Source organism: Panthera tigris, chromosome F3 (assembly GCF_018350195.1).
Source record: "Panthera tigris isolate Pti1 chromosome F3, P.tigris_Pti1_mat1.1, whole genome shotgun sequence".
Lineage (NCBI taxonomy): Eukaryota > Metazoa > Chordata > Mammalia > Carnivora > Felidae > Panthera > Panthera tigris.
In genome coordinates this window covers 24,224,575-24,242,100 of record NC_056678.1, presented here as the reverse complement: position 1 = coordinate 24,242,100, position 17,526 = coordinate 24,224,575, and positions in this window count along the sequence as shown.

Genomic DNA, 17,526 nt, shown 5'->3' with positions numbered 1-17,526 from the left:
AATAGTGTGTTTAATTTAATAAATGAAGGAACCAATAAGTCATTCCAGCTGGCTTAAAGAACTCCGAGAACCACATAGAAATAGGGGGGACCCGACTTCAGAAATGAATTTACGAATAGATGCAAGATGTGCCCACCCATAGGGCGATAATCAATTTATTTGCATTTCTATAGATAAGAATCATTTGCATTATTATCCATGTTCTACAACTTACAAGGTTGCAGAAAAGCTCAAAGAAGATGAAAGATGGAGATTATCCCAATGGGTGAGCTGCTTACTTTCTAGTTCATAGTAAATCCAATGTAAATTTTAGCTATTATGTATTGTTACAATAATAGTGTATTTGGAATCAGACAGGCTAGGGTTTGAATCTCTTCTCAGCCACTCGCTAATTGGGTGACCTTGGGCAAGGAAATTCATCTTTCTCAGCCCAATTTTCTTATCAGTGTGCCATTATTTGGGGACTAATGAGAAATAACAAGAATAATGTTTGTAAAATACTCTATAAAAGGTTAACACAGAGTAAACATTCAACAGTGGTAGTATTATTTTTGTTATTAAAACTGGCAATTTTAACAATGCTGAAACTTCTGTTTATGTGACCAGCCGTTGCTGTTTTCATTACCGGTATACTCAGATAAAATTAACTTTTGGATATAGTTAACGTTTTAAATCATAAATAGATAAATAAATGGACGTCAGATACTGAGCCTGGCCAAATGGTACTGTTGCCAAAGCTAATGACTGAGTAGGTCTGTGTTCTGTCTTTTTCAAAAGTTAGGCGTATCAGCTGCATAAAGTGGGTTTTTATCCTAGTAGGTTGGAAATAAATGATAAACATTAAAAAGCAAAAGGTTAAGCGTAAATGCTTCTTGTCTCTAGACACAGAAGGGAGGTTGTCAATGCTCCCTATGAGCAAAACACACAGCACACACACTTTTATCAATAATTATTTATGAAACAATCACCAACATCATGAGTCAATGACTGTAACTTCAAGAAACCCACTGTTTCATACAATCACAAAACTGACAGGAAACTTCAGGATTACCAATCCATCCATTCCTTCATTTTAGAGATGGGAAAATATTATTCAGAGAGATTAAGTATATTGTCCAGTGTCACACAGCTAGCAGAGTGGGACCAGAAGCCAAGTCTCCCGATTCCTAAGCTAATTTTCTGTGAATTTCCCTACGTCATATCCATCGAGTTGGCAGTCGCTAAAAATAGAACTGCTAGCCATCCTCAGTATGTATTGAATTGAGAAATCAAGGCCCACAGAAATGACACACAAGCTTCCCTGCAGCACTCAGGACAGATTGGACTTGCCAGAAAAGGAGGTTCCACTTGACTAGAGCTGAGCAACCATTGTCCAGGGCGGAATCAGCGGCCCACTCAGCTGTAGCACCTCATGATTTATTAACTGCTACTGGTGCCCATGAAATATTCATCCGATCTTTCCTACAGTTACTGTGCCCCTGCATCAATAAACCATTGCTCCCCCATCTGTTTAGGTGTGCAGCTTGGAGAAGAAAAGCTTCACAAAAATGGAAGAGGCCTCTTTGCGTGCTTAGCTCAGAGGCAGAACACCAATGCACTTCTTGGTTTCCTGTCCTTTTCTCAAAGGGCACTCCCCATGTGTTGCCGGACAGGGAGAAGCCCTGATGGCTTTGTAAGGGGAAGCTCGAATAGCTAGGGAGAGAAGGAGAAGAAGGATTTCGTGTGATCGGTGTGCGGGTTGTAATGCTTCCAGTTTCAGCCTGAGTTTATTTCCCCCTGTAAGTAATAAAGCAGGACCCAGGGAGCCCAGGCTTGCCTAGCGTGGAGGCTTGCCTGGAGTCGATTCGTGCTCAGTGTGAAGCATGAACCTGCGTTGCTCCGCAGAGCCTCCTCTTTGTGATCAAAAGTGCTGCTCCTTAGTAGCAGAAAGAGTGGACTTTCTGCACCACTTCCCTCCTCCTATTTCTTCAGAGGCTTCTTCATAGACTTGTTTTTTCCTGTATACCCCTTTGCTGCGATCGTCTCCCTTGAGCCTTCTCTTCTCACCGTGTGTATTTCCCGTAAGTATTTGGATCCTTGATCACGCATTCTCCTCCTGTCAACAATCCTTTGCAAGTCTTTCTCTTCAGCTTCAGATCTACAAGTCCCACTACACCATCTGTCTGTACCAGGATAACCCATCGCCCCTCAAACTCAATAGGTCCCAGCCTGAACCTATTATTTCCCCTCCAACGCCCACCCTCCCTCCTCTACTCACCAAACCTGCTCTACCTGGACTGGATCCATTTCCAAGACGACTCACCCACGTGGCTGACAGGCTGGCGCTGGTTGTCAGCACGTTGCTTACCCAGGGCATTTGACCAGGGAGCCTCAGTTCCTCTCTATTTGGGCTTCTTCACAGTACAGTGTGGTAGCTGGGTTCCAACAGTGTTCCAAGAGACAGGAAGTGGAATATGCAGGACTCTTAAGGCCTGGGCCTGAAAAGTGGCACAGCATTACTTCCATTGGTCAAGCAGTCACAGAGCCCACCCACATTCAAATGTAACCCTGCCTCGAGGGGTGTGTCAAAGAATTTAGGCTATCTTTAATCTACCATGTCCTATGTCCAATCAGACTCTTGCCATCCTGTCCCTTCTTCCATGGCTTTCACACGCTGTCCCTTTGGTCTTGAATGCCTTTCTTACCTTGTCCTATTTCCTGCTCTTTCTTCAAGATTCTGCTCAAGAGTTATCTCCCAAAGTCTTTCTTAACCCTACCCTCTCCAGGGTGTAATATAACACCCTGTGTTACCATTTACTATTCTGTATTGCAGTTGTTCATGAGATGTATTTCCCATGAGACTGTGAGCACTATGAAGGCAGGGACTGTCTTATTCTTTTATGCATCCCCAGAAGCAAGCATGGAGCTGGGCAGAGCAAAAGACCTCGGCAAACATTCATTGAATGGGTGAGGGTTTCCTCATTTTAATTTCTCAGTGGCACTGCAAGGTGGCAAAAGTTGAGGAGTATTCCTGTTTTACTGCCCTGACTTCCTTATCGTAGATAAAAAGAAATAAACAAACAATTATGGCAAAGAGTAATGACATGACCCAAGGTCTTATAGCCAGGAAGATGATTCAGTTGAATCAATAGAAGTTCAGTTTCCCAAAGTAAGTTAAAAGCACAGATCTAGGGACAAGGTTGGGGAGACTGAGAAAAAGCCCCACTATGAATGGACATGGTTGTTTGGCAGAAAATGAGGTTACCCATTCTATTCGGTGTTTACTGGGGGAATGCAAATGACCTTCTCTCCACTGCCAAGAAACTAAAAACAGCATAAGAGATGGAAGATGGTCTGATAGAATCTGTTAAGAAAGAGAGTGGACACAGTGCAAGTGCTTTGTGCAAATAGGAAAGGTGGATCTAATGGAGATTCTCAAAATGACAGTGGGAGAGTGAGAGTTTGCCAGTAATTCTCAAGTGACTCTTCAGAGCAGAGAGAGACAGCTATTATCAGAAAGAGAGGCTGTGCCTACAGGCCCAAGTGTTAGGGTCAATTGGATAATTCATTGGAGTTAAAAACCTCAGCTAAGATAAAACATCCCTCAAGGACATCTGACTTTATGTGCTCCGATTTCATGCTTAACACGTCCCTTCTGTTCACTGATTTGGCTTCTTACATATTTTTTTTATTAGAAAAATATTCTCTTGATAATAGATAGGGGTATTCCAGTCACTAGAAAGAAACCTTCCTCCTTGTAAATTCACGGGTATTGCAGCTTGTAAGCCTATTTCTTTTAAATTTGATTAGTTGAGACAAATGGATTCTTTCTTTGAGTTTTGATGGTCTTAGTTTTTTTAAATCACACAAATAATTCATATATACTTTCTCGTGTAAGAGAGTCAAACAGTTGAAATAAGTATAGATGGAAACCCCTTTCACCACCGGGCCCCCATCCAACTCCCAATCACAGAGATAATCATTGTTATGCATCCAATATATAGCATTCAGTCCTTTTTCTATGCATTTATATAGAGAGGTGGGTGTGTTTATATATTTATAAATGTCCCTTTCGATTTTTATACAAATTAGATCAGACTCAACATTTCCCTTTTTCATATAACTCTATCCCATGAAAATCCTTCTACGTTGGTCCACAAAGCTCTGCCTTCTTATTTCTTATGGTTGCGTGCTTTTTCTATAGGATATATTAATCAGAATTCTCCAGAGAAACAGAACCAATAGTATGTATGAGTTAGAGACGGAGGAGATTTACTATAAGGAAGTAGTGCACATGATAGTGGAGGCTAGAAAGTCTCAAGATCTTCAGGGTGACTTAAGCAAGCTGGACACCCAGGAGAGCGAGTGGTTTAGTTCCAGTCTGAAGGCCTGCAGGCTTGAGACCAAAGAAGAGCTGATATTTCAGTGTGAGTCTGGAGGCAGGGAAAAACCTATGGCCTAGTTAGAAGGCCATGAGGCAAGAGAAATTCCCTTTCACTATGGGAAAAGTTAGCCTTTTTGTTCTCTTCTTTTTAAGTTAATTTATTTATTTTGAGAGAGAGACAGTGCCAGCAGGGAAGGGGCAGAGACGGGGGGAGGCGGGGAGAGAGAGAGAGATAGAGAGAGAGAGAGAGTGAGAGAGAGAGAGAGAGAGAGAGAGAGAGAGAGGGAGAGGGAGAGAGAATCCCAAGCAGGCTCCACACTGTCAGTGCACAGTCCAACTCGGGGCTCAAACTCATGAAACCACGAGATCATGACCTGAGTCGGCCACTTGGCACCCCCTAGCGTTTTTGTTCTATTCAGGCCTTCAAGTGATGGATGAGGACCACCCACATTAGAGAAGCCCACTTACTTTACTCAGTCTACCAATTTAAATGTTAATTGCATTCAAAACCACTCTCACAGAGACACTTTAAATACTGTTTGACCAAATATCTGGGTACCCATGGGCCAGTCAAATTGACACATGAAATTAACCATCACATAGGGTTATATAATTATTCTCCTTTTTATGGATAGGGTTTTTTTTCCTTTTTACCTTTTTCCATTTTTTTACTATTAAAAACACTACTTCAATACCAATTTTTTGATCATACAGTTTTGGGCAGATATACATATACATATATGTATATTTCTATAGGGTATATTGCCAAAAGTGGAACTTCTTGGAGTGGTAGGTAGAATAATGAATGCCCTTCCCCCCCAAAATGTCTAATCTCCTAATCCCTAGGGCCTGTGAATATGTTAGGTTGCACAGCAAAGGGAAACTAATATTGCAGGTGGAATTAAGATTCTTAGTCAGAAATGGACCTAATATGATCACAAGTGTCCTTAGAAATAGAAGAAGTGAGGGGACCCTGGATGGCTCAGTTGGTTAAGTGTCTGACTCTTGGTTTTGGCTCAGGTCATGATCTCACCATCCTGAGATTGAGCACTGCTTTGGACTCTGCTGGGCATAGAACCTGCTTAAGATTCTCTCCCTCTACCCTTCTCTGCTCTTCCCTGCCCCCCCATCCATGCTCTATGCAAGAAAGAAAGAAAGAAAGAAAGAAAGAAAGAAAGAAAGAAAGAAAGAAAGAAAGAAGAAAGAAAGAGAGGGAGGGAGGGAGGGAGGGAGGGAGGAAGGAAGGAAGGAAGGAAGGAAGGAAGGAAGGAAGGAAGGAAAAAAAAAACAACAAAGTAGAACACAGAACCAGAGAGATCATGCTGTAAGAAGGAGTATGCCCAAAGTTCCTGGCTTTGAAGATGGAGGAAGAGGTCCACCAGCCAAAGAATGTGGGTGCTCTCTAGAAGGTAGAAGGAACAAAACAGATTCTCCCCTCACAACTTCACACTCCAGAAAGGAGTATAATCCTGCCAATACCTTGATTTTCGGTCAGTGAGACTTATTTCATTGTTCTGAACTACAGAACTGAAAGATAAATTTGTGTTGTTTTAAGCAACTAAATTGGTAGTAATTTGAAATAGGAGCCACAGAAAACTATCATACTAGGTCCTAGGGAATATGTATTTAAATTTTGATTGATAATGAGAATGGCTTCAAAAAAATTAAATAAAAAATTTTTTAAAGTGTTTCAATTTACAATTTTATTACTAGTGTAAGAGAAAGCCCGTTCCCTAATGCCATCACCATCACTGGAGTTCGTCAATCTTTTTCATTTTTAGTAATTTGGTTGGGTGCAAAGTGATTATTGATTTGTTGCTGAGACTGGGAATCTTTTTACATGCTTTCTTCCTTATTTACAAATGGAATATTTATCTTTCCTTATTTTTATACAAGGTTGGTGGTATGCTTTCTTATTGAAGTAGAGGTGCTGTTTAGATATTGTGGCTCCTAATCCATTGCCTTTTATATATGTCACAAATATTTCCTCCCAATCCTTCACAACTACATTAACTACAATTATGGGATCTTCTGTCATGTAGACAATTTTGTGTCTTGATTAGGAAGAAAAGATTAATACCTTAACTAGAAAAACTATAGGTGCCTGTCTGACTCATGTAATAAAACAGCTTGAGTGACACTCCTTTGAGCATTAGTTTTCTTATTATAGTAATGCATTTATTCATCCAAAAATCATTGACTGTGAACCACCTTATGCCATGGGTAGATGCCAGGGAGACATAAGTAAAGTCAACATTCGAGGACTATGCAGTCTAAATGGAGATACAGACAATGAGACCACCATAACAATAATAGAACAACGTGTGCTGTGATAGAGATTTGTGCAGAATCCCATGGAAATCCATTGGAGGACCCCCATATCCAGACCAGAAGCTTTCATAGGGCTTGTCCAGGGGAGATAGCAGAGCAGGAGGGGTACACGGGGCAGACAGAACTGCAGGTACAGAGGCTGGGGACAAGAGCAGGAGCTGTAAACAGTTCACAGAATGGGGGTGATGATGGGGTGAGTTGTGAGTTTGGAGAGGTCAACAGGGACTGTTGCAATCCGTATCATTCAATTCAGTCCGTTTTCTGAAAACGCTAAAAAGCCTTTGAAGTTTGAAGCAGGTGGATGAGGTATGGACTAGCCTTTAGTAGAGACCATTTGGGCTGGTCTGTGGACAAGGGGCTTAAAGGGAGCATGATCAGAGGCAGGGAGGCCAGTGAGGAAAACGGCTGTCAAACTAACCTAGCAACAATGGCAAAAGTGAAAATAAAGTAGTGGCAGAGGAATGGACACACTGGACAGATTGAGAAATCCACCCTAATTTGTCGTAAGTCAAAGACAATATGTAGTGTTTTTTTCCAAGTGGAAGTTCCCTGTAAACTAAAACATTCAACTTCCTGATGGAATTATAGGCACTGTGACAGGCCAGTAGAGATGTTTCTGAACACAGAAGACTTTCCAGGAAAAGTAAAAGTAAAAAATCATGGCATATTCAGACCATATTTGGATTTTGTCCTTCATATTTGGATTTTCTTTATATGACTATGAACGCATGACCCCAGCATCAGCCTGTCTGCCCTCCCCTTTATTCCTACCAGCCCCGTATTCTTTGTGTTCTGTATCTTCCTATGTATGTTTTAGGAAACAAGAGGGCTTATTGTCCGTCCTTCCTGACATTTCTCACTGCCACTCTGCACTAGACTCCATTCACGTTCACTACCTGGAAATCCTGGATCAGGGGATAAGGTAAGAGTCTGCCTCCTTGACTAACGAACCAGCAAAGGTGTGAATGGGGGAGAAGAAAACTCTCTGATGTTCTTCCACCCCTTTATTCCACATGACACCACTTCTCAAAGTGATATAGGGACTTCACACTTTACTGAAGCATTAAATTGGCCAAAATTATAATATAGAAGAGCAAATTATTAAAACTGTAGACAAACATTTTTACCTTACTCTAAGGGACAAATGCTTCCCTCTGCTTCACCCTGATCCCCAGCTCTGCTTTTGTTTCCTGTTCTCAAGCAAGTGACCAAATAACATGGGGGGGAAGGATGCTCCTGCCCTTTGCCAGGAGCAAAGCTTTCCTTATTACAGTATTATTCTCTCAGCTCTCTCTTTCACTCAGAAATGGGAAAAATATTGAACAGCATTTCCCAGACCTACTGCTGGCTAATAGCATCAGCTGCTAATGTTTTATGAAATCCATCCCACCAATGTGGAACATTAAGCAGAACCCACTGGGTTAACATTTGCCCCCTTTCCTGCTCTCTCCACATTATTTGACCTGTCCTGCTATGTGAAGAGACTGTCTAGGATCCAAAGCTTTGTGTCTGCCCAGCAACAGTGATAGGAAATGAATGCCATCTTGACATTGCTAAATGCCCTTTGGGACTGACATTTGGTGGGCCTTCCAAAGAAAGCTGAGTTTATTGACACTGTGTGTTTGATTATCACTCGCTTTTCTAGGACAAAGGCCCAAAGCAGCCCCTGTTACCATTTGGCTGGCATTAATTCTATTTCGACTCCTCCTGATCAAAAACAGAAGCAGTATCACTGGTGCTCTGGTCTAAAGATGCCCCGTGTCACCCGTGGGACATCTGGCCTCAAGTGGCAACATGTAGAGGGTGAGGAAGGAGACAACTGGAGACACATTCAGAAAGTTGTAATAATAATCATAATAAATTTACATACGCTATCTTATTTGATCCTTAAATGAGATAGGTATTTTTATCCTTGTTTTAAAAAATGAAAAAAACTGAAGCTCAAAGACTTTAGAAATTTGCCCAAAGGCCTATATCTTGGTAGGAGGGGATGTATGGATTTATGTGATTCTAGGGCTACATACTCCAGTATCTTAGGCTGGGACCCACTATGTCCCTCTGCCCTGGCCAAGGGGTGCTATCATCCAAGAAACTCTGACCAGGTCCAGGTGAGTTTTGAGTTTTATTTTATTTTATTTTATTTTATTTTATTTTATTTTATTTTAAATTTATTGTCCCATTAGCTAACATACAGTGTATACAGTGTAGTCTTGGCTTCGGGAATAGATTCCCGTGATTCATCACTGACATACAACAGCCAGTACTCATCCCAACAAGTGCCCTCCTCTATGCCCATTTCCCATTTCACCCCCCACCCCCAAGCCTTCACCCCCATCAACCCTCAGTTGGTTCTCTGTATTTAAGAGTCTCTTATGGTTTGCCTCCCTCTCTGTTTTTAACTTATTTTTCCTTCCCTTCCCCTATGGTCTTCTGTTAAGTTTCTTAAAGAAGGGGGAGAAATGAGATCTGGCACACAGGAAGGAGTGATGTTCATCTTGGGGCTGGGGGAATAGGGCTCTATTAAGTCCTGGGCAGTAAACTCATATGATTGGGAGATGGCCTTAGCACTACAGATCCTACCAAACGGGAGCTCCATTGACCATTGTCCTTAGGAAACTTTTATGTTTAACCTGCGATCAGTTTAGCATTATGGACTCTTATCCTCGGGGTCTGTACATGGTCACGGCCTCCAGTAGAGTCGCCTCCAGTTCCACGAGGAACTGGGAGCTAGGGAAAGACAGGACTGAAATGGGCTGGATGATGGAAACCTGGCCCTTTCTCTTAAAGCTTGAAAGGGTAGCCAGTGTCACCAGCAGGAGCATCAGCTGGGCACCATGCAGCTATTTGCAGCTTGACAGCCTCTGCTGAATTATTGATACCCCTCAGTACCTCGGGACCTCCCCCTTGTTAACAAATCGCGCTCCATATTAAAATTTAAAGAGGCAAATGAGTGCAATCTCTCGCCCTATTATTCCCCCCTTCTTTTGCCATCTGAGCTCTAATTTTTAAGTCAATCAGCCTGAAAGGAGTCTCTTGGGAGGTGGCACAGCTCAGACAGCCAAACCCAGGACAGGAAAACCAAAGGCCACGAGTAACACCATGACCTGAGCCCTGAGTCAATTAATGGAGTCTGAGTGACTCTGGGCCAGGTGAGCACTGACTCTCTCTGAGTCACTGAAATGAATAAGAAATCTGTTCACCTCCTTCCTGGGACAGCAGCCCCTGTCCAGTTTGTCACATCCCTAAAACTTCCCTAAAGCACAGTATGAAAACTTTTAAGTTGTGATCCAAATTTGGATTTGGGATGCTCTGTTTGGTCTGCAGAGTCATGGTTTTTTTTAATGAAAAGCGTTTCCAAAAATTTTAAAAATAGGAGGTTTTACACAAGTATCAGATTTTCTGACTTTTCTTGAGAGATCAAAGGACTTGGGTGTTCATTTGCACATTGTACCACTTCCTAGGTCTGACAGGGGCTGCTCCTTTATTTTTTATTTTTTTAATGTTTATTTATTTATTTAGAGAGAAAAGAGGGGCAGAGAGAGGGAGAGGGAGAATCCCAAGCAAGCTCTGCACAGAGCCCAGTGCAGGGCTCGATCTCATGAACCACAAGATCAGATATGACCTGAGTCAAAATCAAGAGTAGGACGCTTAACCAGCTGAGTCATCCAGGTGCCCCCATGTAGCTGCTCTTTTAAATGAGGTAAGACTTCTTTTCTTTGCCACAGTCTCTACCCTTCCCATTAATGACTGAATCTGTGACCCTTGGGCTCAAGAAGGATGGCAAGCAAGTGTTTCAGTGTGCCAGCTCAAGTCTGTTAGCAGGACTTCCTGGGGTCCCATAATTGATCTGATCAGTTATGACAGATTGCATTGCACTTTGCAATTGTTCACCTCCCCTTCCCTGTAAGAGGATTGTACATCTCTGACTGTTGCCATGTGACTATGTGCAGATTCTTGAAACAGACGCTCTGAGAGGCATTGTGGGTTATCACCGGCTGTCCGGCTCTTTTCCTCTGCCATGGGCGTAACATACCCCATGATCCTTCAGTCTGAATCCGCGTAGGACAAGGACACATGGTGCAGACCAGCAGCTGGCTTACAGGTTGGAGCTGAGCCACACCCTTGACAGAGCCGCAGCCGACCCACAACCTTCAGTAATATGAGTAAGTCAACTGTAAGCAACTGAGAATTGGGGGATTATTTGTCACTGTAGTAGAACTGACCAATACAGCAAGGCCAGGATTGCTAGAACAAGGTACTGTGATGAAAAAGCAATATTGTCTTATTTTTGGAGAAGAGAAACATGATGGCCTTAGGGAATTCTTAAACAACATTAATTTTGGTTGTTTTTAATTTAAAAAATAACTTAAGAGGATTCTGGAAAGATAATGGCAGTGGCCTCAGAAGAACCGGGTTGAGTTCCCGAGCGCATATTTAATGAATAATTTTCCTTTTATCAAAAAATTATCTTTTAAAAAATCATATGTGTACTGAAGCTTATTTTCAGTTAATTTCACTTTGTATTAGTGAAGAGGACATTGCAAAATACTTGTCATGTAGAGGGTGTCTGGCGTCTGAAAGAGTCTTCACCACTGCTTATTATGAGGATCAAAGGGGCTGAACTATTTGAAAATGCTTTGTCAGTACTACATGAGTACAAATGCTAGTTTTTACTAGGTTTGTGGTGATATGGCATCGTTTTGTCATTTTCTCCAATAGGAGGCAGGTCAGGCATTACTGTGTCCCCATTTGACAGATGTACAGACTGAGTCAGTAAGCAGGGACTTGTCAGCTAGTTAAGGAGAGAACTGAGGGAGAGTCAATGTATCATTCAGACTAGGGCACCAGCAATCTGTCCGTCGCCTTATACACAAAGGGGCCAACCAGGGACTTTTGAATAATCTTGCTAATACCCATATTTCTAGTCTAATGGTGTCAGTTATAATGAGATTTGGCCTGTGTTGGTTTCTTAATAGTAGCCAAAACCTAATTAATTATCTACTTCCGTATATATCTACCTTCTGCCTCCTTTGGCCCACGGCATTGCTTCTAATTTACATTTTCAGTTCATAATGTCAATATTCACCAGCCCCTTTCAATCCTTGATTAACCTGGTCATCCTCTGAGCCATCTGGTTGTAGGCATGGTAGTTATTCTTATTTAAGAATTAACATATGGGGCGCCTGTGTGGCTCAGTTGAGCGTCCAACTCTTGATTTTGGCTTAGATCATGATGCCAGGATCATGGGATCAAGCCTCTCTCTTGAATAAATAAATAAATAAATAAATAAATAAATAAATAGCACATGTGTCGTATTAGTTTGAAACATCCATAGCCTGCAAAGTCAAATTCCAAGAGTTGCAGTTTGGTATCATTCAGTAACTTTGGACTGTGTTGTCTGTTACAACTCTAGGTCATTCTTTTGGACATGAAGGGCATTTTGTTACCTGGAAAGGATCTATGTCCCATGGATGGCCAGAAAACTCAAGGATAGGGACTGAAACAGAGTGCCTGGTGCTAGCTGGCACATCCCCCTTTCAGGGGACGCTGGTTTGGGGCAGATGCTGGGTCACTGGTTAGCTTTCCTCTGCTGTCAGAATCCTGGGGGTCTCCCGGGGCACATGCCCTCCAGAGTCCTCAAGGATTTGGGAATGCCATGCCAGGTGCTCAGGATTTGCAGGCAGGCAGGCCGTGTAGCGTGGTTCTTGCTCTGGAACAGCTGTACGTTTGGAATGAGAGTTTCCACTGCTTGTGTTCTTTGCTCACTTCTAACTGCTTCATGGAAAGTAGGCTTATGATGCCACCCCATTAGGGAAAATATACGCTTTCCACTGACTTAAAATTTGTTTTTTTAAAGAGGAGGATATACTGGACCAGAAGCAGTTCAGCAACCACCAGGTGTTGGGGATGTTTCCCAGGGTTCAGGAAGAGCTCAGAAGAGCCATTTGGGGGTGGAAGCAATGAGGGTGGAGGTTATCCTGGTCTGAAGAGGAAACCTCACCTGGAGGCACCGGATCCTTAGGGCAGTCCCTCCCGGCCCCAGCCCCAGGCTTCTTTTGCATTTTCCACAACCTCCCTAATGTTAACGTTTCTTAAAGCCCCAAGACCTTTGGTAAATTTTTCTCAGGGTCAGGCGTGAGGGCAAGGGGCTCCTCAAAGCACTACATTCAGTACGCTGACCCCCCTCCCAACAATCAAGTATCATCCGACTCCCAGCTTTTCTCCCTGTTCAGTAACGTGGCCCATTTTCTATCTACGGGGAACCAAAGTGCTCCCGTTAGAGAGGTTCCTGCCCACGCAACCTCCACTCAGCGTTTCTGGTCACCTTCTCCATAGAAGCACTAGCGCAAACCAAGGTCGTGTGCCCTGACGTCCCTCAGCACATAGTCAGCATGTGGCACCTTGTCCCCCCAGGCCCACATGAAGAAGACAATTAAAACCCCATCCCTAATGTTTCACAGACACACATACCCACACTTCTCTTTACCTCAGTCGCTTTGAAGGCGGGAGCAATGACCGCCATCTCAGCTGTGAGAAGGCAAACCTCCCACAGGTTACACTACTTGACGAAGCCACACTGCCAGGAACCTGCAGAGCCAGCAGAGACAGCCTTTCACTTGGAGGCCTGTCTTCTCCTACTGGGATCCGCCGCCTGGGCCTGTGAAGCGCAGGATCCTCCTATGCTACAAGGAAATTCCCTTCTGTTTACCCCCGGGTGCCATTTTCCCTTCTCCCCACTTGGTTCCCAGAGCAGCCCTTCCACTTCAGCTTAGCTTCAGACACATCAAGGGTCCTTCCTCAGCTGTCTTCCCTCTTCACCCTGGACTCTTACTCAGTATCTTTTCAAACTTGTGTTTCTTTTACAGTCTTCTCTGATGGATGGCTTCCTCTCTTCCCCAAGTCCTCAACAAAGACTTCTCTTCCTTGAGGTTTTTCAGTGGCTCCTTATGACCTACCCGATAAATGCATAATCTTTAACCCAGCATACAAACCTTCTCTCCTCGTCTATTTCTATTCTTACCGCTCCTCCTTATGAATCCTGTATTGTAGCCATCTTTCTTGGATTCGTGTCCCTCACTTTCAACTCTGAATCTCTTAGGGCCTAAAGGTCCTCACTTCTACAGGGTGCTGTCCCTGACTTCTCTCCCCTCTTCAGGCCTAGAGCACTGGGTTTATGTCACTTATAAGACATCACACTTTGGAAGTCTGGTTACTTTTTTGCATGTGTGCGTGTGTGTGCACACAACAGGCGTGCGTGTGTGTGCACACAACAGGCGTGATCTCCACCGCCAGTGAGGGAAGTCTTTGAGGGCAGGGATCCCGTCTGGTACATCTTCATTTCTTGCTTTACAGTGCTCCTTACTGTAAAAACTCCTTATAGCTAATGCTGTATAATTGCTGGCTCAGTAACTGAGTAAATCACGATTCATGACCTTGGCTCTGACTGTTGCTTCATTGCCAACCTATCATGTGGCCACAGCTCCTACTATGTGCAGAACTCAAAGAACACCAGCCCAATGCCTACTGCCCCAAGTTTGCCCACTGGGTGTCGTGCTGGTTACAGAATCCATAGGGCTGTGGTCTCATTTGCTCATAGATTATCTGGAAGAACAAGGTACATGTGAGAATGGTTTGAAATTTCATTTGATTATCTGAGATCTGAGTGATACTCAGAAAATACAGTAAATAGTGGCTACTATTATGGTGGCTGAGACTATAAATATTATGACCAAAGATAAAGTCAGGAATTAAAGCTAAAATTAAAGAAAGGAAAACCTTTTCTCCACGCTTCTTTGAATCCCTTCCTGCTAGAAGGGCAAAGGGAACCACGTTGCTTGGAGAAGAATTCAGAGAGGCTGAGAATAAGGCACAGGTGTGTAAACACACACAATAATTACCTCATTAATATGAAAACCAGTAGGAAACAGACTCATTCCAGAGGGCAGGGCTGGGCCAGCATAGAATGCTCTAGAAGGAGCCTCTGGCCAGCGTTATAATTCTTCTGAGGTGTGGGGCTGGCTTGCAATGTTGTTCCAGCCCCTGCAGCTGTGAAGGAGGAGCCGAGACCACCCAAGAGCGCCCTCTAATCCCACTTCCAGTCTTCCTCACTCGCTGTAGGTGTTGACTTCATAGTACCTCATGTTAGCCTTCACATGTGCTGTCCCCCGTGAGGACCGGCAGTACCATAATCCTAACAGCAGAGATGAAGGACTGACATGTGGAGAAAATACACATCTTGCCGAAACTTGTTTGCAGTAAAAGACAGTGAAAGAAAAACGTGGGAGGAGATCAAGCTCTCAGGCATACAAACTGTCCTTAGATGAACCCAACGTACACTTTGTTTATTTTGTGACTCTTCACTGTCCTCCTCACTTCTAGCCTTCAAAAGGTTAGGTGTCCCCCATATCCCTTGCAGAGCAAGAGCCCATCGATGAACTTGCATTCTTTCTTCCAGACTACACGGATTTCCTCACCTTAGTAAAAGCCCCTCATGGGCCTCCTCTCACAGAGAAGGGAATGGAGATGCCCAGGCTGTCTGGAATGACTTGCTCAATGTCATTGAACGTGTGGTGGCCGAGTCAAATTTATAGGGAAAGCTGCTGCTGACGGGGTCTGTCCTCCAACCAGCAGCCTGGGTCGGTGAGTATCTCTGTATGGCATGTTTTTCTCTTGGCTACCTTCAAAGCTCCTACCCGATGTTTTCTTATTCAATTACTTCTCGAGTAATCTGTTCCTACAGACTTGGCCTCACTATTGCCAGCATTTACAACCTCCTTCATGCATTTCCTTAAAAATGTGCAAGCTCTGCCATTTGGCAAGCTCTGTCAGAGGTAGGAGACATCTCTGTTGTGTCAGTCTCCACTCCCACCTCACTACTAGTTTTTCAGAATGAAATGAAAGTGTCCCTGAGCATCCCAGAAACCGTAGGCTGACGAAGCCATTTCACCTCTACAGTTGATTTCCACTTGCTCATTGGCATGGCCCACTGAGGGCTCAGTAGCATTCCGTGGAGACTAGGATTTCACTGCAGCCTCTTACTTGTGCATTCCAGGGTCTGGCCTGGAAAACACAGTGGCAAGAGCTGGTGGGACACCAGGGGGTAGCAGTGGAAGGGGTGGGTTTTCACACAGGGAAAGTCAAAGGACTTGAGTTCCATTCTGTGGTGGACATTGTATAGGGTATCAGACAAATCATGTACCTTGTCTTTGCTTTAGTTTCTTCTTTGGTAAAATAAAGAGGATACTAATTTTAGTTTGCTTGCATGGTCAGTAAGTACAAAATATTTTCTGAAGCTTTGTATGTCCAGATAAGGCCTGGAGTGTGATTAGAAGGAGTTTAAGCAGGTGTGCTCTGGCTGTGCCCCATAATAACCCAGGGACCTTGGCCACAGTACCTAATATCATCAATCCCAGTCCCTTCAACTAGAACAAGGGAATAATAATTAGTACCTACCTCACAGGGTTGGGTGAGGTTTAAATGAGTCAATGTTTATAAAACACTTAGAGTCGTGTCTGGCATTTCTTTATTGCTTAGTGCAGTAATAGCAATCAGAGCAAAATTAAACTAGCTCAGATGAATGGAGTTATGGGTCTAGTCTATTCATTAACTGATAGCATTTGACAAGCTGACCTTAAGTTTTATACAGAAGAGCAAAGGACAAAGGATAAAGAGAGGCAGTTTTGAAAAAAAAAAAAAAGTAGGAAACTAGCCTTGCCCGATATCAAGACTTCTTAGAGTGTTACAGCAGTAACGAGAGGTGGTACCAGTGCAGGAATAGAAAAATAGACCCAAAGACTGGAGGACAACAACTAAAATATCCCATCCTTAAGTGAAAGTTTGGTATGACAGAGCAGAAGAGGGACGGACCATTGGTTATCCAGACGGAGAAGAATAAAAACACATCACACACAAAAATCAATTGTCAGTGCATTAAAAAGCTCTACATGAAAGCAAAAATGTAATACACTTATAAGGAAATATAGGAAAGCATTTCTGATTTAAGGGCTAAGGAATGATTCCTTTGACAATGTATAAAGGGAAAAACCATAATGGAAAATGGTGGCACATTTGACTACACTAACATTAAATTTTAAACTGACTTTTTTTGAAGAATGTCTCCATAAACAAAGATTAAGAGAGACACTGGGAGGGAATATTGGAAACCGACCATTGATAAAAGCCTCGTATCCAGAGTTTAAAAAAAACACTACAACTCAGCAAGAAAAAAATAGAAAATAGGCAAAACATAAAAGGATAGTCATTAATTACCAATAAACACATAAGAGATGCTCAAGGTCCCCAGTCACTGACAAACTACAAATTAAAACAACCATGAGATACCATTACTCACTCATCATGTTGACCAAAATTTTAAGTCTGATCAAAACAAGTATAAGCAAGGATAATAGACACAAATCCTCCCATACTACTTTGTACCTAGTTATGACCACTTTGAGTCAGATTCCACTTCTAGGCATATAACCTATTGAAAGTGTCACATCAGCATGGGAGATTTATAGAAGAATGTTGATTGCAACACTGTTAGTACTCGGGTAAAAAAGGGGAAATGACCTAAATGATCATCAGGAATGGACAAATAATTTATGGTATAGCCATACAATGGAACATCATACAGAAATTTAAATGAATGGACTAGAATTACATGTATTAACACGGATAAATCCTCAAAACATAATGTTGAATGACAAAAAGCAAATGACAGAAGAATAGAGACGATAGGATGCCATTTGTGTAAAACTTAAAAGCATATAAAACAGGGCGCCTGGGTGGCTCAATGGATTCAGTGTCTGACTCTTGATTTCAGTTTGGGT